This window comes from Hippopotamus amphibius, chromosome 8, assembly GCF_030028045.1.
Source record: "Hippopotamus amphibius kiboko isolate mHipAmp2 chromosome 8, mHipAmp2.hap2, whole genome shotgun sequence".
Lineage (NCBI taxonomy): Eukaryota > Metazoa > Chordata > Mammalia > Artiodactyla > Hippopotamidae > Hippopotamus > Hippopotamus amphibius.
Genome location: NC_080193.1, coordinates 18218429 through 18245951, shown reverse-complemented (window position 1 = coordinate 18245951; position 27523 = coordinate 18218429).

Here is a 27523-nt window from a genome sequence, read left to right as displayed (position 1 = left end):
TCCTGAGTGCTTACTGTACACGAAGTATTTTCTTATTTAATTCTCACAACACCGTGTGAGGAAGGTAACACTATTATCCCCATTTCCAGGATGGTAAAATTGAGGCTCAGAGAGATAAAGTGGGAGAGCTAAGGTTAGGAGAGAGGTCCATCCAACTTTGTGGAGGAAGGGGACAGTTTCTGGGAAATATCTTTCTCTTTAATTAAAGAATACAAGATTCTCTTTAGCATAATCATGCCCTCTTCATTACTGCTTGAGACTGTGACATGAGGACCTGATATCTGGAGCTGTGGCAGCTATCTTGTGACCATGAGGGGAGACATCACTGAAACACTGAGTTGAGTAAGGCAGAAAGAGCAGAGGGGTCTGAGTTCTTTTTGATATTGAGTCCATAAACCAAGCCCAGAACTTCTATCTTCAGGCTTTCTGGTAATTAACAACAAATACTCATCTTTTAAACCATTGTTGATTGAGTTTACTTGTTACTTGTAGCTAGAAGCATTCCTTATACACTGTTACACATACATTGCTTGAATTTTTAATAATGAGTAAGTATTATCTTTTTGAAAAACACAAAATCAAATAATAAATAATTGTTTCACCACTCCCCTCATCCAACTCCACCAAACTGGTTATGGGATTTTTTTTTTTTGCTTCAGGACAAAACCCAGATGCACATGATTTTTTAAGGTTGAATTCACAGACCTATTTTATTACATTTTTATACAAGTTTTTTTTTCATTATGCACATTTAGGTGGCAGAACAGCTCAAGTGTATGCATACCCATATTCCCTGTTTCTGAGGATGCTGTTTGCAGCTCTCACAGGGCACAACACTGCTATTGTTGTATTTCCTGTGAGAGTCCCTTATAAGCCTGCTCTCTCCCCTCTCCATCAGCTCTGAGTCTGTTCAGGGAAACTTTCAGAGTTCCCAGATCCAACCACAGAACCCCAGAGACCTGGGGGGAATCTCATGGCATTTCCCTAGAACATTCAGTTGACAACCAGCGTCTTCCTTCTATGAGAGGAGAATTTTGTTCTAAATTTCCATCTTGCTCCTTTCTCTTTGAATACAGACTCAGGATATTCTAGAACCTCAAGGGTTTGGGGTTTACTCCTCCTTCAAAGATTTACAGTGGTGAGACTCCCTAGTTTCCCTCACTCACCCATTGCTTTGGTTTGACTGAGCATCCACTTTCTCATCTGGAAAATGGGAGTGATGCTAGGACTTATAGGATTGTGAGGGAAAAGTTAAAACATATGGAGCAACTGGCACAGAGTAGAGACTCTTATGAGTAACAAAAGTACTATCATTACTTTCTCAATGAAAATTCTTAATGCATCCATCCACATTTATAGCCACCTTCCCCAGTGGTGGCTGTCCTTATCATGGAGCATTCTAGGTCATCATAATGTCTCAACTTTGGATGAATGTCTATTTTATGAATTCAGCCACAGCACTGATAGCCAAGGAAGCTGATGGAAGTTAAGAGCTTGGACATTAAGATCAGAGAGACATGATTCAAATGGTTCAAATCTCATCTTCACTTTATAGCTGTGTGATCTTGAGCAAGTCACTTTGCCTCTCTGGGCCTCTCAGCTTCCTCATTTGGAAAATGGGACTAATAATGTCTGCCTCACAGACTGGTCTGAGGATTAAATGAGGTTAGACATGAAAAGCTCTGAACACAGGGCACTTAAGAGCATCTGCCATCTCTCTTTATAGCTGTCATTTTTTTTTCTCTTGGCATGCATGGAAATAACTATGGAGAGATGGATGCAAAGTTCTGTGGTCTACGTGCTAGTCTGTTTCCAGAGACAGATGGATAGAGGAAGAAAGTGCAGGAAGGTTATTGATTGAGTTGGAATTTTCTTTTCTTAAGTAAAAGTGATCTCAAATTTACAGAAAAGATAGAAGGCATTCATCATTAATATTTTAATACTGCTTCTAGATTCCAAACTCTCTGTGGGCTGAGACCCAACTAATGAACTTTAGTATCCTGCACAGGGCCTGGCACTCAGCAGGTGCCCAATCAATGCTCACTAAATTCATCCCTGTATTAGTCAGCTCAGGCTACCATAACAAAATACCATAGCCTGGGGGGCTTAAACAACGATTTATTTTCTCACAGTTCTGGAGGCTGGAAGTCCAAGATCAGGATGCCATCATGGTTGGGATCTGGTGAGGGCTCTCTTCCAGGTTTACAGATGGCTACCTTCTTGCTATGTCCTAACATGGCAGGGAGAGAGGGAGATGGGGAGGGAGGGAGGAAGAGAGGGAGACGGGGGGTAGGGGGGTGCTCTGGTGTATTTTCTCATAAAGGCATTAATACCATCATGGGGGGCCCTACCCTCATGACCTCATCTAAACCTAGTTACCTCCCAAAGGCACCATTCCAAATACCATTATACTAGGAGTTAGGGCTTTAACATATAAATCGGAGTGGCGGGAAAGGACACAATTCAGTCCATAGCAATCCTCCAACATTTTGTGCTTCAACTGTAAGGTAGATGAAACATCAAGGTGATAAAAGGGCACAAGAATCCTTGGGTAAAGAGGACAAAATGAAAGAGTGGACATTATAGGAACCACAGGCCAACCTACCTTCTTGGCTCTCACTGGTGGTTGGTATAATGGCTAAATGTTCAGGAGCTAGAGTTCATGGCTCGGATCCACTGCTGTGATACTTTGGGCAAGTGTCTTACCCTCTCTGGGTGTACGTTTCTCTGTCGGTAGGAAACAATACTGTATTTGCCTGCATACATTCCCCTTTCTTGTTACAGCAGTATCTTGGTTTTCCTTTGGCCATTTTATGCCCTTGTGGTTTTACCCCCTCATCACTACGCTGTCCCAGCTGTAGAACTGGGCATGTGATCTGGGCCTGGTCTAACAGAGTCAGGGTGATTGGCTTAGGGATCCAGATCTGATCTGGACCAATGGGAGTTTTCCCCAGGATTTCTGATGGAACCTTTGAAAAGAGGCTCTGTCTTTTCCCTGAGGATGCTAAACTGGGAGGATGGACACCTGGGCTGCTAGAAGCCATCTTGGCCATCCTGGGGAGAAACCTGTCTGAAAATGAAGCCAACAGAAGAAAGCAGAGTCCAGGGAAGGAGAATAATAATGTCTGAAATTCAACCTCAGAGACTCTTGATCCAGCTGTACCCGAACGCATCACACCATTAAACTTTCCAGTTAAATAAGCTAATAAGCTTTTTTTGGCTTAAGCCAATTTGAAATATGTTTCCATCCCTTGCAGCCAGAAGCATGTGACTAATTCAAATGCATTAGCTGTAACTATCTCAGTGTTTCCAACCTGTGCCGATGTCATCTGATTCTCTCGGGTTTGGGAAGATCTGCATTACAGTCTTGTGCAGTGTTGAAGAGAATCACAACTTCTCTCAATCTTCACAGAAGATTAACCAAGAACTGATACCTATTTTGATCCTCACAACACCCTTGTGAGGTAGCCGAGCAGCAATTGTTATATTCTGTAGCAGACACTGTCGGTTGCCGACCCAGGAACCTTTTCTATCTTCCTCCTCCCATTTCGTTCAGGTTCCCAGCTCCCTCCCCACCAAGCCACTTGTCTCCTGCGGAAGCTGAGCCCACTCCCCAGTCAGGCTAATCATCTCCCTCCTCCACTGATTCAAGAATGAGCATGTGAGTCAATTCTGGCCAATGGGATGTAATGATAAATCCACTGGGCGGGGCTTCTGCAGGAAGTCTTCCAAGCCCTCTGAGAGAACTTCCTGTGAACTTTGTCCTGTGGAATTTCTGCCGCCATCTTGCTTTGCCCTGAGGAGAAAACGCCGAGCACAGCAAAGCGGAAGGGTGGAAAGTGCCCACATCCGGACTTGAACCTCGAATTACCGGAATTACTCATTTTGAGATCGTCTCCACCTGAAGATTGTGTGGTATGTGAGATAATAATCGTCTCTTTCAAATAATTTTGAGTCAAGATTTCTGTTAACCTCAAAACCATCTGAGGAATACACTCTCATTTTATAGCTGAAAGAAATAATTTGAGAGAGAGGAAGTGACTTTCTCTGATATGTTGTCAAGATTATTTTGGTTGCAGGTGATTGAAATTTAACCCGAACAGCTTAAGGAAAGAAAAAGGAATTGATAGACTCAAGTAAATTCAGAGTACAGAGGTGGCTAAATGTCCCTCAGCTGGTGAATGGATAAACTGAGGTACCTTCTTGTTTATTCCTTAACAATAAAAAGGAACAAATTACTGACACACTAAAAACACGGTTGAACCTCAAATGCATTATGCTAAGTGAAGCCAGACTCAAAGGGCCACACCCTGTGTGATTTCATTTATATGTCATTCTGGAAAAGACTATTTTACAGACATAAAACAGATCATCGGTGGGTGGGGGTGGGGGCGGAGCAAGGGAGCAGGTTATGAAGGAGATAGAGGGATTTGGGGGCTGGGGATAAGACTGGTCTGGATCTTGATTGTGGTGCTGGTTAAATAACTGTGTTTGTCAAAACTCGCAGAACCACACAGAAAAGAAAGGGTGAGTTTTACTGTATGTATATTATATTTTTTAAAAAAATTAGGAATCTTGTAATAGGATGGGGAGTTACTGCTAATGGGTACAGAGTTTCTGTTTGGGGTGATGAAAATTTTGGGAAAAGATGATGGTTGCACAACATTGTGAATGTGATCAATGCCACTGAATTGTACATTTAGGAATGGCTAAAATGACATTTTATGTTAAATATATTTTACCACAATTTTTTTAATTTAATTAATTTATTTATTAGCTGCATTGGTCTTCGTTGCTGCGCGCGACCTTTCTGTAGTTGCCAGGAGTCACTGCACGCGAGCTTTCTCTAGTTGCCGGGAGTGGGGGCTCCTCTTTCTTGCGGTTCGCAGGCTTCTCATTGCAGTGGCCTCTCTTGTTGTGGAGCATGGGCTCTAGGTGGGTGGGCTTTGGTAGCTGCAGCACGTGGGCTCATTAGTTGTGGCCCACCGGCTTAGTTGCTCCTCGGCATGTGGGATCTTCCCGGTCCAGGGATTGAACCTGGGCTCTCTGCATTGGCATGCGGATTCTTAACCACTGTGCCAGCGGGAAAGTGCCACCGGGGAAGTCCCACCACGATTTTTTTAAGTGAAAAAAGAAAAGTGGAGATAGATTTCAGGCATGACTGGATCCAGGTTTCTGTTCATTTCCAGGCTCTCTTTTCCCCCATCTTTGCTTTATTTCCAAGTGGTGACAAAGATGTCCTTGGGCAATTCCAAGTATACCTCTTCTCAGCTTAGCAACATGAGCAGAAGGGAAGTGATTCTTTCCCAATAGTTCCTGAAAGTCTTGTAGTTGAGGCTCACTGGCTTGCCTTAGAACATGAGCTTGCCCTTCAACCAGTCACTGGGGCCAAGGGGTTGGAGTGATCTAATTGGCCACTTTGGGTCATATGGCCACTCCCAGAGCTGGGGGAGTAGCCCCACCCAAACCCTTTGAAGGGAGAGTTGGGAGGGATGCATCTCAAAGAAAACCGAGGAGCTTTGCCAGCAGCCCCCACACCCGAGTTAAATGTTGAATGGCCCAGCCCCAATTCTCTGCCCGACATTTAGGCAGGCTGTGCCATTCTGTCCTTACTTCGCTCCAGCAAAGCCCACGTAGGTACAACATACACTCATCATTCCATCCCTGGGTTTGCATAAAAACCCACGTCCACGAAGTAGCAACTGCAATGTTTTTCAATCACACAGCAAAGATATTTAAAAATATCACCCATATGTGTTTTAAATACAGGCAAATAGCTGGCAAGGCAGCCGGCTTCACACCCGCGTGCCATTCTGAGTTATAATCTTCTCGCTTCCAACTCTCAAAATCACACGTTGAAGGCCAGACAAGCCCAGAACACTACTAAGGCTTCACGTCTACCCAGAATCTTCCCAACCACTCAGCCTAGATTCCTTTCCTGGTATAGGAAACATTTATGATCCTGGGGAGGAACTTAAGGGCCCCTGGGCTTGAGCTGAATTGTTTGCCCTCCCCTGAGAATACAGAAATGGAGCCAAGACGTTTTTAGTGAAGTTTAGGAAGTTTCCCAAACTCTTTCATGAAACCATCCCCATAGTCCAGCCTACACTAGCTCTCTCACTTCCCCCTCCTGCCTGCCCATAGTGTCATCTGTCTGATATTAAACTCTTTAAAATCCAACCTTGCTTATATGCCATCTTATAACTTGAGACTCTCCATGTTTTTTCACCTTCCAGATTTATCCTTCCCTTAGTATCCAAACTAATACCCTTCTGCTATACATATCAGATAATTCCAACTCAAAGTGGCTAAAATTATAATAGGTTTTCTTTTATTTAATTTTTCTTTTCTTTATTTTTTTGGCCACTTTGCATGGCTTGTGAGATCTCAGTTCCCCCAATGGGGATTGAACCTGTGCCCCATGAAGTGGTAGTGTGGAGCCCTAACCACTGGACTGCCAGGGAGTTCCCATAATAGTTTTTCTTCATCTTATACAAGAAGCGCAGAGGTAGGCAAATCCAAGTTTGGTGTGATCAGTGGCTATAGGACATCAATTCTCTACCCTGCCATTCTTTGTGTGGCATTTACCTGCATCCTGCTTCCCATCATGGCCCAAAAGTGGCTGCCCCTGCACCAGGTATCACATCTAGGCACAGAGACATCTACGGAAGCACTTCAGCAGATCTTCCCTCACATCTTATTGGCTAGAACTTAGTCCACTCCTAGGCCAATCACCAGCAAGGGCAATGGGAAGAGGAGCACCAAGAAGAAGAGGAAGAAGAGGGAGAAGAAAGAGGAGGAGGAGGAGAAGGAGAAGTTGGAAGGAAAGGGGCAGATCATGGGGGAGGAGATTTCTGAGAAATCTTGGGGAGCTCTTATAATCTCCTTTTTAAAGTCTCTCTTGGGATTGGTGCACATTTCACTCTTGCTCTCTCTAAACCCTCCCTCCCCTGCTCTGGTGGCTCCCTGCTTTGCCACAGTGCTGCATGGGCTACACTAAGGTGCTTTAAGTCTCACTAGTCTTGTTCCAAAACCTCTGGAATATGAAAGTTTTTATTTTTAAGTTTGTAGCAAACTCATTTGGCTGCAAAATCTGCTCAGGACTGGTATAGTGTATAGACTTAAAAAAAAAAAAAAGGAAAAACAGCAACGCTTGATGTGAACAGCCACACATTTTCTGTAGAAGTATCAACATGGCTGGGCCACAAGGTGCTGACCAGACTCTGCATGTAATATAAGGTACCTGGTATTCTAAACATCTGAGAAATTCTGAATTCCATAATACATCTGGTTCCAAGGGATTTGGATAAAGTGGGTTATGAAGTTTGATGATGATTATTACCATCTCCATGGTATAGATGAGGAAAACGAAACTCAGTTTCAGTAGCTTGCCCAAATTTACGTAGCGAGTGTGGCCTGGATTTAAATTCAGGATGTCTAATGTCAAAGCCAAGGCCATCACCCAACACGACTCTTTAATTCTTCTCATCCACAGGCACAATTTTTACTGTATCCATTTACCATATATTATTATTTACTTAATATTTTTCTCTAGCCTGGCTCACTTTTTACTTAAATGTTTTTGTAAAAGGAAACTTCCTATCACCACTCTAAATGGAAAATAGGCATCTCTTGCCATAAATAAAAAATAGCCACATATAAATAAATACATTTAGAGTAAAGTAATGAATTAAATTCTTGCCTGCCAGAGTAGCTGACCCTGAGAGCTGAGATTTTTTTTCCAGGGGCAGGAGCATGACAAACATGATAGAGACTAAGTGGAGCAATTGTTCCTTTGGAGCAATCAGAAAGATTGAGAAACATTTAAAAGAGGATGGGCTTCCTCCCCCTGGGATTCGAATGTAATAGAATGTTCCATGTAGCTCTAGAAACATCTGGAAGCTCATGGACCACACTTTGGGAAGTACAGAGCTGTGCGTATGTGGGCGGCTGCCCAGCTCACAGCCTCCCCATGGTGTCCCTGCAAGTGCTATCTGCCTGGTGCCGGTGGATAACAGACCCCACCCTCTGTGACCCAGGCTTGACCAATCAGCCAGTCAGCCTCTTGCCTTTCATCTTTGGCCTTGACCCTGTAAGGATATGCTTCCAGAGCTGCTGGAGGCCATGGTTTCAGACTTGTGGACAGAGTCAAAGCAAAATCACAGTTGACATCTAGACAGAAGCAGATGGAAGGCAGCAGAAGAGTCTAGGCTGTGCTGAGGGCCTAGCTTGGGGTGTTTCCAACCAAACTCCTGCCCTTTTGGGATATGGGAGCCAACAGATTTATTCTTTTGCTTAAGTTCATCCAACTGAAAAAGCCGTGACTTTCACACTGACAATATGGTCTGGTCAACAAGCACCAAACTTGAGGACAGCACAAGGATTTACCAAGGAGGTGTGTGATGGTCAGTTTGATGTGTCAGCTGGGCTGGATGATAGTGCCCAGTTATTCAAACACTAATCTGGGTGTTGCTGTGAAGGTATTTTGTAGATGTGATTGAAATCTATAATCAGTTGACTTTAAATCAGGGGGACTATTCTGTATAATCTGAGTGGGCCTGATTTAGCCACTTTGAAAGGCCTTTAGCACAGTGCTGAGACTTCCTCGAAGACACAGATATTCCTCCTGTAGAGAGCAGCTTTACCCTAGAGTCCTGGCCTGCCCTTCCTGATGGCCTGCTCTACAGATATCAGACTTGGCTAGCCAGCCCCACAATTGCAAAGACCGATTCCTTGTAATAAATATCTTACTATACATCTCCTAATTCTAGGGCAGAACCCTTAATGATACAGTAGGAAAGGAGAACTTGTGTGGAAGGATATGCATGTTTAAACCATTTTGAGAAAAAGATGGCGGCGAAGTAGAGAGACGTGGAGTGCATCCCTCTCCACAGATGCATTGGGAATGCACGGAAGGACGCAGTCATTCCCACAGAGAACCAGCTGAACACCAGCAGACGGCCTCGGACACCGGAAAGGGCTGCGGAGAACCTGACATAGCCGACTGAATATTCGTCTAATCCAATACTTGGACATTAGTCTGAGGCTTGGACAGTCTTCTATAAACACCTCTATCACCAGGACAAGCAACCCCAAAAGCTTGGACAACCATGAGGAAACAAAGAAACACCATGCAGGCAAAGGAGCAGGAAAAAAACCCACAAGACCAAATAAATGAGGAGGAAATAGGAAAAATGCCTGAAAAAGAATTTAGAGTAATGATAGTAAAAATGATACAAAATCTCGATAACAAATTAGAGAAAGTACAAGAAACAGTTCATAAGAACTCAGAAAAACAAACAGCAATGGATAACAAAATAACTGAAATTAAAAATACTCTAGATGCCCTAACCAGCAGAATGACTGAGGCAGAAGAATGAATAAGTGAGTTGGAAGATAAAATGGAAGAAATAAACGCCACAGAGCAGGAAAAAGATAAAAAAATAAAAAGACTAGAAGACAGCCTCAGAGACCTCAGTGATAACCTTAAACGTACCAACATTCGAATTATAGGCATCCCAGAAGAAGAAGAAAACAAGAAAGGGTCTGTGAAAATATTTGAAGAGGTTCTAGTGGAAAACTTCCCCAACATGGGAAAGGAAATAATGAACCAAGTCCAAGAAGCACAGAGAGTCCCATACAGAATAAACCCAAGGAGAAATACACCAAGACACATATTAATCAAACTAACGACAATTCAACACAAAGAAAAAATATTAAAAGCAGCAAGAGAAAAGCAACAAACAACATATAAGGGAAAACCCATCAGGATAACAGCTGACCTTTCTACAGAAACTCTGCAGGCCAGAAGGGAATGGCAGGATATACTGAAAGTCCTGAAAGAGAGAAACCTACAGCCAAGAATACTCTACCCAGCAAGAATCTCATTCAGATTTGAGGGAGAAATCAAAAGCTTTCCAGACAAGCAAAAGTTAAGAGAATTCAGCACCACCAAACCAGCTTTACAACAAGTGCTAAAGGAACTTCTCTAAGTAGGAAACACAAGAAAAGGAAAACACCTACAAATACAAACCCAAAACAATTAAGAAAATGGTAATTGGAACACACATGTCAATAATCACTTTAAATGTAAATGGATTAAATGCTCCAACCAAAAGACACAGACTGGCTGAATGGATACAAAAACAAGACCCTTCTATATGCTGCCTACAAGAAACCCACTTCAGACCAAGGGATACATATAGACTGAAAGTGAAGGGATGGAAAAAGATATTCCATGCAAATGGAAGTCAAAAGAAAGCTGGAGTAGCAATACTCATATCAGACAAATTAGACTTGAAAGTAAAGACTATTAAAAGAGACAAGGAAGGGCACTACATAATGATCAAGGGATCCATCCAAGAAGAACATATCACAATGGTAAATATCTATGCCCCCAATATAGGAGCACCTCAATACATAAGGCAAATGCTAACAGCTATAAAAGGGGACATCGACAGTAACACAATTATAGTGGGAGACTTGAACACCCCACTTACATCAATGGACAGATCATCCAAACAGAAAATAAATAAAGACACACAAGCTTTAAATGACACATTAGACCATCTCGACTTAATTGATATTTATAGGACATTCCATCCAAAAACGACAGACTACACTTTCTTCTCAAGTGCACACGGAACATTTTCCAGGATAGATCACATCTTGGGTCACAAATCAAACCTCAGCAAATTCAAGAAAATTGAAATCATATCAAGCATCTTCTCAGACCACAACGCCATGAGACTAGATATCAATTACAGGAAAAAAACTGCAAAAAATACAAACACATGGAGGCTAAACAATTCACTATTAAACAACCAAGGAATCACTACAGAAATCAAAGAGGAAATCAAAAAGTATCTAGAAACAAATGACAACGAAAACACAACAACCCAAAACCTATGGGACGCAGCAAAAGCAGTTCTAAGAGGGAAGTTTATAGCAATACAGTCCTACCTTAAGAAACAAGAAAATGATCGTATAAACAACCTAACCTTACACCTCAAACAACTAGAGAAAGAAGAACAAAGAAACCCCAAAATGAGCAGAAGGAAAGAAATCGTAAAGATCAGAGCAGAAATAAATGAAAAAGAAAGGAAAGAAACCATAAGAAAAATAAATAAAACTAAAAGCTGGTTCTTTGAGAAGATTAACAAAATTGATAAACCATTAGCCAGACTCATCAAGAAAAAAAGGGAGAAGATGCAAATCAACAGAATTAGAAATGAAAAAGGAGAAGTCACAACGGACACCTCAGAAATACAAAACATCATGAGAGACTACTACAAGCAACTATATGCCAATCAATTGGATAACCTGGAAGAAATGGATACATTCTTAGAAAAATACAATCTTCCAAGACTGAACCAGGAAGAAATAGAAACCATGAACAGACCAATCACAAGTACGGAAATTGAGGCAGTGATTAAAAATCTCCCAACACACAAAAGCCCAGGACCAGATGGATTCACAGGCGAATTCTATCAAACATTTCGAGAAGAGTTAACACCTATCCTTCTCAAACTCTTCCAAAATATTGCAGAAGGCGGAGCACTCCCAAACTCATTCTATGAGGCTACCATCACCCTGATACCAAAACCAGGCAAAGATGTCACAAAAAAAGAAAACTACAGACCAATATCACTGATGAATATAGATGCAAAAATCCTCAACAAAATACTAGCTAACAGACTGCAACAGCACATTAAAAAAATCATACACCACGATCAAGTGGGGTTTATCCCTGGGATGCAAGGATTCTTCAATATACGCAAATCAATCAACGTGATACATCATATCAACAAATTGAAGGATAAAAACCATATGATCATTTCAATAGATGCAGAAAAAGCTTTTGACAAAGTTCAACATCCATTTATGATGAAAGCTCTCCAGAAAATGGGCATAGAAGGAAATTACCTCAACATCATAAAAGCCATATATGACAAACCAAAAGCCAACATTGTTCTCAATGGAGAAAAACTGGAAGAATTCCCTCTAAGAACAGGAACAAGACAAGGGTGTCCACTCTCACCACTGTTATTCAACATAGTTTTGGAAGTGTTAGCCACAGCAATCAGAGAAGAAAAAGAAATTAAAGGAATCCAAATTGGAAAAGAAGAAGTAAAATTATCACTCTTTGCAGATGACATGATACTATATATAGAAAACCCTAAAGACTCTACCAGAAAACTGCTAGCACTCATTGATGAGTTTAGTAAAGTAGCAGGATACAAAATTAATGCACAGAAATCTCTTGCATTCCTATACACTAACAACGGAAGAGCAGAAAGAGAAATTAAGGAAACTCTCCCATTCACCATTGCAACCAAAAGAATAAAATACCTAGGAATAAACCTGCCTAAGGAGGCAAAAGATCTGTATGCAGAAAACTTTAAGACATTGATGAAAGAAATCAAAGATGACATAAACAGATGGAGGGATATACCATGTTCCTGGATTGGAAGAATCAACATCGTGAAAATGACTGTACTACCCAAAGCAATTTACAGATTTAATGCAATCCCGATCAGATTACCAATGGCATTTTTCACAGAACTAGAGCAAGAAATCTTACGATTTGTATGGAAACGCAAAAGACCCCGAATAGCCAAAGCAATCTTGAGAAGGAAAAATGGAGTTGGTGGAATCAGGCTTCCTGACTTCAAACTATACTACAAGGCCATAGTGATCAAGACAGTATGGTACTGGCACAAAAATAGAAAGGAAGATCAATGGAACAGAATAGAGAACTCAGAAGTAAGCCCAAACACATATGGGCACCTTATCTTTGACAAAGGAGGCACGAGTATACAATGGAAAAAAGACAGCCTCTTCAATAAGTGGTGCTGGGAAAATTGGACAGCAACATGTAAAAGAATGAAATTAGAACACTTCCTAACACCATACACAAAAATAAACTCCAAATGGATTAAAGACCTACATGTAAGGCCAGACACTATCAAACTCCTAGAGGAAAACATAGGCAGAACACTCTTTGACATACATCAAAGCAACATCCTTTTTGACCCACCTCCTAGAATCATGGAAATAAAATCAAGAATAAACGAATGGGACCTCATGAAACTTAAAAGCTTTTGCACAGCAAAAGAAACCATAAACAAGACTAAAAGGCAACCCTCAGAATGGGAAAAAATAATTGCCTATGAAACAATGGACAAAGGATTAACCTCCAAAATATACAAGCAGCTCATGCAGCTTCATACCAAAAAAGCAAATAACCCAATCCACAAATGGGCAGAAGACCTAAATAGACATTTCTCCAAAGAAGACATACAGATGGCCAACAAACACATGAAAAGATGCTCAACATCACTCATCATCAGAGAAATGCAAGTCAAAGCCACAATGAGGTATCACCTCACACCAATCAGAATGGCCATCATCACAAAGTCTGGAAACAACAAATGTTGGAGAGGGTGTGGAGAAAAGGGAACTCTCCTGCACTGTTGGTGGGACTGTAAGTTGGTACAGCCACTATGGAAAACAATTTGGAGGTTCCTTAAAAAACTACAAATAGAACTACCATATGATCCAGTAATCCCACTCCTGGGCATATACCCAAAGAAAACCATAATCCCAAAAGAAACTTGTACCATAATGTTTATTGCAGCACTCTTTACAATAGCCAGGACATGGAAGCAACCTAAATGCCCATCAACAAATGAATGGATACAGAAGATGTGGCATATATATACAATGGAATATTACTCAGCTATAAAAAGGGATGAGATGGAGCTATATGTAATGAGGTGGATAGAACTACAATCTGTCATACAGAGTGAAGTAAGTCAGAAAGAGAAAGACAAATATTGTATGCTAACTCACATATACGGAATCTAAAAATGGTACTGATGAACTCAGTGACAAGAACAGGGAAGCAGATACAGAGAATGGACTGGAGAACTCGAGGTATGGGAGGGGGCGGGGGGTGAAGGGGAAACTGAGAAGAAGCGGGAGAGTAGTACAGACATATATATACTACCAACTGTAAAATAGTCAGTGGGAAGTTGTTGTATAACAAAGGGAGTCCAACTCGAGGATGGAAGATGCCTTAGAGGACTGGGGCAGGGAGGGTGGGGGGGAATCGAGGGGGGGGCGTCAAGGAAGGGAGGGAATATGGGGATATGTGTATAAAAACAGTTGATTGAACCTGGTGTACCCCCCAAAAAAAAATAATAATAATAAAATAAACCATTTTGATAAGTTCTTATGTTCCTCTCATTCTTTGCTACACTAGAAGGGTTTAATAGTCAGGCCCTTTCTGCTTGTCACAGAAAAATAGAACTAGTTTTTCGTGGACTTGACCATCCCAGTACCTTGTGAAAGAAGGGAGAAGGGGAGATTGTAGAGGAGATTGAGGATGGGATATCTGGGTGGAGGAAAAGACAAAATATCTTGGATGAATGGGGGAAAGTGGGTTTCCTTCCCCTCCATTCCACCCCACCTTGGAGTACAAAGAGATGTTCTAGGGCACTGGGGCAAAAGAGGAAGAAGGGTCTATGGGTGTTGAGAACAGAGGGGATCTAAACCCTGTTTCCTTACACTGCTGCAAGACCCCAGAGATGGAGCAGTTCACACTGTGTCTAGGCCATGGGGATCCCAGGCAAGGGTTCCTGCATTTGGACCCCATTCCTTGTATTGACAGGGCCTTTGTCTAGGGCGTGCTGGTGGGCAGGGACTGCATCTCTTTTCAGCACATGTACCACCATATGCATGTGTGTTGACTACAAAGATGAGCAGTCACCAGGAAAGTAGCTGCTTCTCCCTTGCCCTCCACACTCATGTTTTGGGGGACCTCAAGGGACACCTTGCTTTAAGAAAATTGACATATGCTCTTCCCAAATAAAATTTGTCTTTAAGAAAAACCTGACATACGGAGTTTGAACCTTACCCAAATGATCAGTAGTCATCTTCAGTAATCATTGCATACCCACTCTGCACCAGGTCCATTTGCTATGATTTCAGACCCTTAATGGTGGCTCTGCAAGGAAAGGAGGTTCAGGAAAACGAAGCATTCCCAGGGCCACATGCTGGGTGTCACACAGCAAATTTAGTCCTTGCTTTTTTCATGAAAGCAAACAATCTTATGTCTTACTCAGTGTTTTAAAATTCATTTTGATCTATTTCAGATATGAGAAATAATATTAGAACATCTGTATACCTACCACGTGCCTTAAACAAAAAAAATTACCGGCTAAAGCCCCTACCTCCCCCTCACCAATCTCAGTCCCTCTCTCCCCCTCCTTCTTAAAAGGTACTCTATATCCTGAACTTGGTGTTGAGCATCCCAGGGAGTTTACACTTTACTGAAATATATGAGTGGATCCTTAAACAATACATAGAACTGTGGTGTCTGCTCCTAAAGTTCACATGAATAGTATCATACCGTTTGTGTTCTTCAGAAACTCACTTTCTTCACTCAGCGTTACTATTTGTGAGAATCCTCCATGTTGAATAGTGTGGTTCTGAATCATTTCTCTCCCTCACTTACAGGTTTCCATTGTGTGAATCCACTGCCATTTATGTATCCAGTCTACTGTTGATGAGCATTTGGTTGCTACTTCTTGCCCCCTTTACCTTTTCCACTACTGTGAACAGTCATCTATAAAGATACAAATCGTTTATGTCCTGCTCTATGCATTTGGACAGGAGTTCCTAGTGAATATATCCCTAGGAGGAGATTGCTGGGGCATGCAGCCTGCAGGTCTTCTACTTTACTAGACTTTTCCAGATTGTTTTCTGAGGTGCTTGTACCAATTACACCCTCACCAGCAGTACATGAGAGATCTGTTTGTTCCACATTCTCACCAACACTTGGTATTATCAGGCTTTGACATTTTAGCCAATCTGATGACCATTTGGGGCTTAATTTGAATTTTTTCCTAGTTACTAGGGAGGCTGAGCAGCTCTTCAGGTATTTATTGGCCATTTGAGTGTCCACTTGTGCAATACCTATCTGGGGCTGTCACATGGAGTTCTAGAAAGGGATCTCTTTAGGCAGGGCCACTCTTGGGATATTTAAGTTTTTGGGGTTTTTTTGAAGCACCAACTTGCCAACAAGTTGACATTCAAGACCCTAACAAAGAAGAGAAACAGGGTGAGGGTTGAGGGTGGGGCTGAAGCAAAGGAAATGGGACTCTTCTCTGTTTCTCTCAGTGATGCCCCTTAGGAGTCAGCACTGAATGATGGCCTGCAGCACAGCTCTACAGGTCTCATGCTTTTCACCATTTTGATCTTCATGCCACTCTTGAGTCAAGCAGGCAATAGCATTCCCCTTTACAGATGTGAAAAATGAGGCCTTAAAGGTGCTAGGTGACTTGCCTAAGGCCACATGGCATCATGACTCTAGCTGACTGGGCTGCAAGACCTGATGGCACCCCAGCACCCAGAACCCGTGGGGAAGGCCACTGGGAAGGCTGCTGAGAGCACCATAGAACCTCACCTGTGGGCCAAGGTGGGTCCTGTCAGGGCAGTTGGATGCCCTAGGCAGGGACTCAGTGGGAACCAAGGTCTGATTTCAGGGAGCTCACAGCTTTAGGTCAGGAGGTCACAGCAGGCTGAGAGAGCACAAAGCCCCATGGCATCCAGGTTGGGTGACTGTGGGGGAAAAATCAAGGTTGGTGAAACCAAGGACTGGCTCAGGAAGGGGTGCAGGGTCCAGCCTGCTGGTGAGGTAGCACTGCATGCACTTGCTGCAGCAACAAATAGGCCGCAGTGCACAGTGGCTCAGTATGAGAGACATGTTTCATAGCCATGGGACAATCCTTGGCAGATGTTCCTGGATGGTGAAGGCTGTCCTCCACATGTGACCCAGGAAGGCAGGCTCCTCCCTACCCTTGAGTCTTGCATCCCCCTCCTGGGACCAGTGGACCAGGCATGTTCCTTCCCTGGCAAAGGCAACATTGCAAGAGATGCATATCTTGAGATGTGGGCTCAGAACTGCCAACACTTCCAGCTCATTCTGTTGGCCGTAGCAGGTCACGTGGCCAAACCCAAGCTCCAGTGGCAGGGACATATGCCCCACCCACAGTGGGGTGGACACTAAGTCACATAGCACTGCGCATGAACAGAGGGAAAGGTAAAGAATTGGGGTCAGTGACACCATCGACCATAGGTAGATATTATCCCTCCTATTTTCTGGAAGAGGATGCTGATGTCCAGAGAGGTTAAGCACCTGGATTTAAGCCACACAGCCAGGTAGCCACACATTCAGGGTTCAAACCCAATGGTTGCATCATTAGGCAACCATTTCCCAGTGACTGACTTTTAAATAAAATGTGGCGCGCACAATTTCCTGTACCTAATCTCTCTTTTACATTTGTCTCTTGTCTGGGCCACCATCTGTCCCTTCACTCCGTGGTGACGCTTCAGCAGTGGGGCGAGGCCTTGCCAGCCAGGTTCCCTCCACCTCCATGCCACTTAGCAACCTCCAGCAGGCGCAAGTTTTCTGACACAGGATCCCATGATTAGCAGATGCTCTTTAATTAGGTTTATTTCCATCGTGTTTATTGCTTCCCTGAGATTATCTTAATCTCATAGCCCTCCATAACACACATGATATGTGTATTCTGAATACAGATATGTGGCCATTTGCCCCCCGGGGATCGGGAGGAAGAATGGGACTGTCAGTGACTCTCATGGGGGAGGACTTGCCCTCTGAAACTAGACTTCATCCTGTAGGGAAGTTTCCAGACTTAAGAGAGAGTGGGAGGTCAGAGCTGATAGGATAGCTCGGGAGGAGTAGGGGATGGGAGAAATCCAGAGGACTCTGCCTGGATTTTAATCCATTCTCTGGCTCTGTGACCCTAGGCAAGTTACATCATTTCTGTGCCTCTGTATCCTCATCTGTAAAATAGGAATAATAATAGTGCCCACTTCATGGAGTTATGATGTTAAGTGAGTTAATTTTTAGTCCTTAGAACAGTGCCTGGCACATAGGGATTAAGTTATAATTATTATAACCGTATAGCTATTATATTGGGCTTCTGAGGCTCATCTATTGCCCACCCCTCCAAGTATCACTTGTTTTTCCCAAACATCAACACTGGTGATGGTAATCTACATTTATGGAGTGCTCACTGGTGCCAGGCTCTTTGCATACAGTATCTCATTTAATTTTCACCACAGCACCAAGAGGTCCTCATTGTACAGATGGGGAAACAGGTTCAGAGAGGTGGAATGCCTTGCCCCACATCTAAAAAGTGGCAGAGCCAGGATTTTAATCAGAATTTGAACTGAGGTCCCTCTGACTCCAGCCCTGCTTCTTGTTGCCCCTAAACTACACCTGTATTTGATCTGAGACGAATGGAGATGGAGAGTAACTAACTTTGCTTCCACGATGTCTTGCTTCTTCTAGTCACCCCTTTGGGAGCTTTACCCCAGTTTACAGTTGATGAAGCAGGTTGGGGAGGTGGAAGTGAATTGCCCAAGGACACGTGTAGAAAGGGGACAGCCAGGAGTTGCTGCTCCAGTTGAACTCATGTCTGACTTCAGACTTGATTTAGGTATCTGACCCTTAGATAGCAATTGATTCTGTGTCTGCAAGTGGCAGAGCAGTGATTCAAGCCCCTGCCTCTGGACCCAATGCTCTTTCCTCTACCTTTGGCCAAAGAAATTGCTGCCCAGAGAAGGAGAGAGGAGAAGAGAAGGGAGCTTTAAGGGGCAGGGGGTACCCCAAAGTCTAGCTTTGGGCTCACTCGCTTATTGTCAGCCAGCTTGGGTGCTGCCCAGAGCTGTACTCTGGTCCTGGGGCGCTCAGGCTTGGAGCTGGGGTTGGCGTATACACCAAGTGTCCACCAGGTGGGGCTTTTGCTAACGGCCGTGCTCCAGGAGGCCCCAAGAGAAGCCTCGCGGCCCCATCCTGGGAAGTACAACTGGGCACACACACCATGTGTGTCTGTACAGAGTACTCACCCATGTGCACACACTGGCTATGCAACCCTGTGTGTGAGCACACAGGTGTGTCCCAGAGGATCTGTTTCTGGCTTGTGTGCAAATGTAGGTGAATAGGTGTGTGCACTGGCATGCAGGCATGTGTGCAGGTGTATATGTGCAAACGTGTACACATGCAAGCGTGTGCAGGTATATAGGCAAACAGTGTGAGTGCAGGGGTGTGTGTGTGTGTACACAGGTGCGAATATGTACGTGTGTGCGTGCAAAACAGGATGTGGCACACAGGTGGTAGGTTAGACCCTGGCCTGAGGTCCTCAGGATCATTTTCATCTCTTTCCTAGACTGTTTGGAAGTGGGGGGCTCAGACAGATGGCCTCTCAGGGTCCCCAGTGCCTGGCACATTTGTCAGAGATCCTGATGGACACCAAGGATTTGCAGCAAAAAGGGTCATAGTAGGAGGGCTAGGTTTATTTCCTAGGTCAGGGAGTGTTTGAATTGGGGGGACTTTGCTCCCCTAGATGCTGAGTTCTTTAGTTCACATAGATTTCTGGGGTTGGAGGGATGGGGACCCAGCCTTCAAAGGAGAGCTTGCTTCTAGAACCTTCATTCTGGACTCCCAGAGCTCTGGAGAGTGTGGCTGGAAACTGTGGGTATAAGGGAGAGTCAGCTCTGGGATCCAACCCTGACTCAGCCCCTCACCAGCTGGGAAGTGAATTCAGAGCCCCTCAGAGGAGTTAGGGGCAGCTGAGAAAGGGAAGGGGGTGGTGTTCAGTTCTCAAGTTCTTAACTTAAGCATCCAGCAGAACAGGATACGACCCCCAGCTCTGTTGCTTACAGGTTAGGTGACCTTGGGCAAGTCACTGGCCCTCTGTGAGCCCCCATTTCCTCCGCTTTTAAAGGGAGGAAATGGCCATACTTACCTCCAAGTGCTGTTACGAGGAGGAAATTAGTTAATGTGCAGAGCGAGCCCGGCTTGTGGAATGCAGGCCATAAACGGCAACATTATCATTATTTTTCAGTCCTGTGGGGCCAAGTGGATCATCTTTTGGTTTGTGGGAGCCAAGAGCTAAGAAATCAGAAGCTTCAAGGAGGCTGAGGGAGTTGTATCTCAGGGCCTGGCTGCCAGGGTGGCAAACTCAGCCCCTCTTGGCTCTGATTTGTCTGAATGGCATCTTCTAGAAGCACCTTCATTCACTTCCCTCCTGCCCTGAACTTAGACAGCAGGAAAAGCTAGAGCTAGGGTTAAGGCTTTTGCAGCAAAGCTACCAAAAGGTGCAGGTTTTCCCACCCAGCCTCTAAACCATGCTCAGCCATTGTCCTGCTGAGTGAACTTGGGTGAGCTATTCTGTCTCTTTGAGCCTCAGTTTGCTCATCTGTAAAATGGACACAGCCATGATAGATTGTGAGATTTGACTAGAATGTTGGTAAGGCCTCTGGTGCATAGTAAGCACCATTATGACAATCACAATGACAATGTGATGATTGGACAGGGACAAAAAGAAAAAGGTAAGCATTCACATCTTACCAAAGGAGGAAAACAATTTTTCTTCCTCTCTCTCTCTCTTTCTTCTTTCCTTCCTTCCTTCTTTCTTTTTTTCCTCTCTTTTTCTCCCTTCCTTCCTTCCTTCCTTCCCTCCCTCCCTCCCTCCCTCCCTCCCTCGCTCCCTCCCTCCTTCCTTCCTTCCTTCCTTCCTTCCTTCCTTCCTTTCTCTTCTTTCCTTCTTTCTTTCTTTCTTTCTTTCTTTCTTTCTTTCTTTCTTTCTTTCTTTCTTTCTTTCTTTCTTCTCTTTTTGGCTACTGGATGGTATTTTGCTGACTAGGTGAAATGTGAGAACCTCAGATTTGAAGAAGCAGGAGAAACTAGAGCAGGAGGGGATTGGAAATGGAGGAAGAGGGAGAAAGACCTGGGAAGATAGAAACTGAGAGTGAGCGATGAATGAGAAGATGGACGAGCTGTTTGAGAGGAGAGAAATTAAAAATAGAAATTGGAGCAGTTGCTTTAATGAAGGGAACTTTGGAGAAAGAAGCAAAAAGGATTTTAAGGCATTAAGCTCTCCTTGCCCCACCCCTTAAGAAGGCCTGCAGTAATAATCTATACTCTTCATTGACGTTTTAAGGGTCCAGTTTTGTGGAGTTTTGTTTGGGTGGGGAAGTAGGGGTTTTGGAGGGTTTCATTTTTCTTCTCTGGGTACAGGGAAGACCCATGGCTGTCCTTGAGAGTTCATAGACCTGGGAGCCGATGGAGGAATGGGTGCCCTAGTAGGCATGAAGCCAAGTGTGGCCACGTGAGCCAGATGTATGGGATCTGGGAGAGATGGAGAGCCAAATAGGTGCCCTCAATTCTGTGGTGGTTGTTTTGGGGGACTCAGATCACTGTCCAGTTTGCTCACCCTGCTGCTAAAATAGGGGTACAGATTTGGAAGGCAGATTTCTGCCCTGGGGCCACTTCTCAGGGGCTCAGGGAAGCTCTGTGCCTGCAGAAGAGCCTGTGCCAGTGGGGAGCACAGTTCTAGAAACTAGCTGATGTTTCTAAATCTCCTGGAAGCTGCCAGGTGCCAAGTGGTGTTTCATTCTGGGGATACTCAAAGTTCAGTCCTGGTTCTGGCCATAGCTCCAGCCTGAAAGGGACCCTGGGCTATTACGTGACTAGAGCTACTGGGATGCTTAAAAAAAAAAAAAAAAGCAGACATGGCATAGTAAAGTCAGCTTAATAAGGATATATATTTCAGTTCGAATGTTCTGTGCTTTTGGAAAAAAGAAACATGTTGAGTTTCTTTCTTTAAATTCATAGAGTGCAGGCATCCCCACCTGGAGTTGATCTTTGTGTATAGTGTGAGATAGGGATCTAATTCTATTTTTTGCCATCTGGATAGCCAGTTGGCCCAGCACCATATTGAAAATGAAGTCTACCCTTTTTCCATTAGTTTATAATACCAGTTCTGCCATCTATTTGTGTGAGTTCAATCTATATTGGTATGAATCTGTGTCTAAGCTTTTAATTTTGTCCCGTCTTTTTGTCTGTTTTTCTGCTCACTGTCTTTATTATTACAGCTTTTTAAAAATTTTTTATTTATTGGCTTCATTGGATCTTCGTTGCTGCCCACGGGCTACTCTCTAGCTGTGGCGAGTGGGATCTTCCCGGACCAGGGCTTGAACCCATGTCCCCTGCATTGGCAGGTAGATTTTTAACCACTGCACCACCAGGGAAGTCCCATTATTACAGCTTTATAATAAGTCTTGGTATATAATAGGAAAAGTTCCCTCATCTTGTTATTCTTCAGACTTGCCCAGGATATTCCTGGCCCTTTCATCTTCATAAAAAATTTTAAGATGTGCTTGTCAAGTTTTGTGAAAAACTTCATTGGGATTTGATTGGAATGGTCTTAAATTTATGGATTAATTTGGCGAGAAATGGCGTCTTTACTAGATTACATCTTCCAGCCCATGAACATGGACTATCTCTCTAGTTAGTGAGATCTTCTTTCATAGACATCTCAAATGGATGTAGTATTGTGGTATGTGTATCAGTCAGGGGCCCAGGAAAGAAAAGATCCTGTCCACCCTGACTGAATTAAGATTCCTGATGATAAAAGTAATTTGTACTCATAAAAGAAATTAAGATGGTGCTGTGGAAACTGAGACCTCTAAAACCATTTTCCAGAACTAATGTCTGTTAATCAATTGATATCTAGTTTTCCTTAACTTTTTTCTAAGTACTGCATCTTAAACAAAGATGGGTTTGTTTATTAATACTATTGTATAACCTGCTTATATTCACTTTACCATATATCCTAGACATCTCTTCACCTCAACACATATACACACCCCTCATCTTTCTTAATAATTGAGTAATATTCTCTAGTAGGTATATCAGTCAGGGTCCCAGCCTGGGGCGGGGAGGAGGGGGGAGGAGAAATCAGCTGGAATTTTTAAAATAAGACTATTTACAGAGGTGTGGGCCAGGGAATGTTAAGGCACCCAGATGCTAGCAAGAGGGGGAAGCCATTTACACCCCAGATCTGAAGAGATGTGAGGAAGGAGAAGTTACTGGGGCCCAATGAGAGCAGAAGGACAGCTTGACAGGGGCTGTGGCTGTAGAAGGACCCAGCCATTGCCAGGACTGCAGTGAAATAGGGAGGGAGCTGGGGAATAAATATCCCAACGTTTCTCACCTCCAGCCTCCTTATCTCTTATCAAGGCCTCCCATTGTCCAAACCCAGCTGGAAGCCAGAGAGCAAGGAAGCCTGGGAGATGTAGTCCAGAGGGGTCAGATTCCTGGGACACTGGGAAGGGGGATGGGGAGAGTGAGTGGGGAAAGGGAGCAAAAGGAGCACAATCAACACAATATGAATATACCATCATTTGTTTAAGTCACCAGCGTGGGATGGGAATCAGGCCAAGAGAGCCTGTCCCTCCAGTGTTGCTCCTCTCCAGTTTAATTGGTAATTGAGAGTTGGCACATAGTTAAGGTTACAGCCGTTGCTGTCTGGGCATCTGCTTTTTCACTCATCCCCCCTGCCCCCGCCACCCCCTGCCCCCACCGTGAGCGGCAGGGGAAGCTCAAATGCAAGGAGTCCTAGGCTTGACGTGAGTGAACCCAGGTATCAGTGCTGGTTCTGCCATCTTCACAACCATGTGACCACGAGCCAGCCACTTCCTCTTCCAGGGCCTCATGCATGCAATATGAGAATGCAGATCTCCGTCCTGTTCATTGTGAGACCAATAATAATGATAGGCACTAGATACAGCATATTTACATAATGCTTTACATAGTCTAACTCACTTAATCTTTATCACTTTGTGCAATGATTAGCACTATTGTACACACGAGGAAAACAAGGCACAGAGAGGTAAACTAACTTATTCAAGGTCACAGAGCTTGTAAGTAGCCAGCGGGAAATTCACATCTAGACAGTCTGGCTCGAGTCACACGCTTAACCACTATGCTATGCTAATGATTTATTTACAAAGCATCCAATAGCCAATAGGTGCTTAATAATGGTAGTGGTTGACAGCATTGTGTCAAGTGTTTTGCACATAAGGAACTGCTGGCTTAGTTCTGTAGCCACTTACTTCAGCCTCTGGATCTGAGACCTAACCGTGGGCCAGCCTCCAGGGACACACCCCTGCAGGTGTCGGCCAAACACTCCCATATCCCTTACTCCTCTTCTAGGGCTGTTGAAAACTTCCAGATGAATTTGGAGTCTGTACTTGTCTTTCTCCCTGCCTGACAGCTGTGGTGGGCAATGCAGAGCTACTGAAGGACATTTTCTTTTGTTTCAGCTTTGATGCTAGGGATTTCGCATATCATTATGTTCACGGCTAAGAACCTGCCATTATCTTCCGTGGGATTCTTGCACAGTTTATGAATTTCCTAAAGAATCTGGGTCTCTGTCTGCTGGTACTTTCAGGATAGGCTTCCCTGAGCCACCCTCCGCTTCTTCTGGGGTGGGGAGAGGGTGTCTTCTTTGCCATTGTAATTTTTAAAATACTTATCTTGATGTGTGGGTTTTGAGAATTGGGAATCAACCAGGAACCCGCTTAAGCGTTTGTTTATCTGTGTATGTGTGTGTTTGTGGCAGGGAGAGTGTGCTAGCAACACGAAAAACAGCTTTTCACAAAAATATTTCATATTTTAGTACTTTAGTTTCCAAACCCAAGGCTGATTGCTGAAAAAGTCTGAGTTTCCTGGTTTCCTGGTCTTTCATTAAGGACCACCCATAATAATAGCATTCCCTCAGCTAACTCCGTTCAGGGGGTAAACACTTAACTGCTTAATTCATTATTGCTGAGCCTGAGTTGGTAACAGATGCCTTTGGAACATAAGCCCCCACATCTAATAAGGCACAGGCTCATGATGAGCTTGGAATATGGTGGGGAGAGACGGCTGAAATTTATTTTGTGAATAAAGCAATAAGCCACTAAGCAAAGCTAATATATTTCAGCCCAGACAGAAAGACACGATCATTCAGTATTTATGTAGCAACCCGTTCCTCAGTGGGACTGCAAGTTTCTACCATTAAAATTGTTAGAATTCTTCAGAGACCCACTGCATTAAGTCATTTAAAAATATCACAGACTTAAAACAATCTGAATTATTGGATTTTCTTGCTGCTCCTCGGTAAGCATGTTTGCTGTGGCAATTTCCTGCTTGGTCAAAGGTGCAGCCTACGTCAGTCAGGAAAGTAGAAAAGTTCCATGCAGAATTTTTATTTGGAAGTCCAATAGTCCCTAACAGCTGAGACAAAGTCAGGCATAAATTTAATTTATTACTTTTAACTTCTTCTTTTGACAAAATTTCAGATTCCCAGAAATATTGCAAAGAGAGTACAAAGAATTTCTGTGTATACTCCCCCTAGGGTTCTCAAATGTTAACATTTTGCCACATTTGCTATGTCATTCTTTATAGATTTAGATAAATAAGTAGATGCATATTGTTTTTGTCTGTACTATTTGAGAGCTAGTTGCAGACATGATGGCTTTCCCTTTACCCCTAAATACTTCAGTGTTCTCTCTGAAAATGAGAATATGTTGTTATATAGCCACAGTACAATGATGAAAACCAGGAAATTAACATTGATACTATATCATTATCTAATCTATTGATTTATTCTAAATTTGCCATTGGCTCCAATTAATGCACTTTCGAGTAAAAGAAAATCCCGAATCATATGTTTTAATCACTTAAGTCGTTTTTGCTTTCTTTAATCTGGAATAGTTCCTTAATCTTTCTGAGTGTTTCATGTGACATTGACATTTTTAAAGAGAACAGGCTGTTTATTTTCTAGAATTACCCCTCCAGTTGGGTTTGTCTGATATTGCTTCACAGTTAGATTCAGATTATGTACTCTTGGCAGGAATACCACAGAAGTGGTGTTGTGTCCTTCTCCATACATCATATCAGGAGATACATGATGTCAGTTTGTTCCATGACTACAAGTCAGACATAAATTTAAAATAATCTTTCATCAAAACCTTGATTTGTTAAAAATTGCTTTGAAAGGTTTCACACTCACTCCAAATTTTCTACTACAGGTCTTTAAAAAAAAAAAAACAGACTCAAAGACAAGGAAGCTGCAAGCTTTACAGATGCTCAGGAGAAAATGTAGCCATTAAAAAAAATTGCCATGCGATAGTTATGAAATTTCCCTAAATTCATTTTGCAGAATGAGAGCTGTAATTTAAACGTGAAGTTATCGAGAGCTGAGATAAACCACATATCACGTGCAATTTAACCTGGCAAGGAAACAGGCCACTCGGAATTGCTAACTAGGCCTAATTCATTACATCTTGGTGAACACTGTACTTTTGGTCTTACGAATCTTTCAACTTGTGCATTAATATATTTACCCAGGCCTCATGGAAAATGTATGGGGATGGTAACAGAAATACTGTGTCCTTGTTTAAATCACATTACATTTTTTAAACAGCTCGAGTGATTGCTCAGAAAGATCACACCTTATTCTGAAGCATTTATGAAACAATTATTTACATTAAAAACTTTAATTGCCTTGAAGTATGTGTTCCAAGACACAAATATTGGAAAATCATCAAAAATATCCATCACGATTCTTTCTTCTTTACAACTCTTCTAAACTTTATCTTTTTTATAACCCCCTGTATTGATCTATTGTCCCAGACCAAGAGTGATGTCAGAAGTCCAAGCTGGGTCATAAAAAAGAGAATATAATTTCCATTTGCTGTCTATAAAAGCATATCTTTTGCCCCGAGAAAAAGGGGGGAAACACCCCCTTTTGGGGTGGGGTAGGGTGGAGAGAAGGGTGGGGTGGGATTTGCTAGGGGGACATGCCAGAGAGGGAAAGTGACCCCAGAATCAGGAGAAGTGTTAGTTATGGAGGGGGTTGGGAGGTCTGAGTTCCTCCTGGGGTGGGGGTTAGGGGGGCAGGGACGTTGGGAGGAGACTGAGGACCTCTCACTTGCACACAGACAAAAAGAGGGAAAAATGTAAAAGAAATCTAGTCACCTCTATTGTACATCGTCTGAGAAATTGCAAAAGACCAGAATTTCCCTCCAGCTGGGCTAAAGATTCTCTCCCAAAAGACAATAATAATAAAGGAGGCCCATACTGCAAAAGGACCTGGGGTCCCCAGTGAGGCTAAGGACCCCAGAATAATGATGGTAACAAAGAGCAGAAACCTGTGTAGTTGTTAATGATCCAGAGTTGAGGCAGAGTCGCCTCTACAAATCAGAACAATAAACGCCAACCCACTGCGTGGAAAAGCGCTCCAGAGGTTCGGGAACCCTCTTCAATAAACAACAGTAAAACGGCCTACCGTTCTAAAGTTGTGAGGAGCCCATGTAATTGGACTAAAGGCTCCCGAAAATAAAAAACAATAACAAGAATCCTATTGCAGAGGATCCACCGGAAAAAAACCAGTGCTATGGCCAAGACACCGCCCCCCAGTAATAATCATAACAATACAGTGGCGTGGAAACTGCGCGCGGCAGTGGTGACATTTCCCACAACTCAGTGGCGCCCCCGGGCGGCTCCCACCCTCCCGCTGGCCGGCTCCCACAAGCCCGCCGGCCGGCGAGTCTACGCAGCTCTAGCTGCGAGCTGCTACCCTCGAATGCGGAGCTT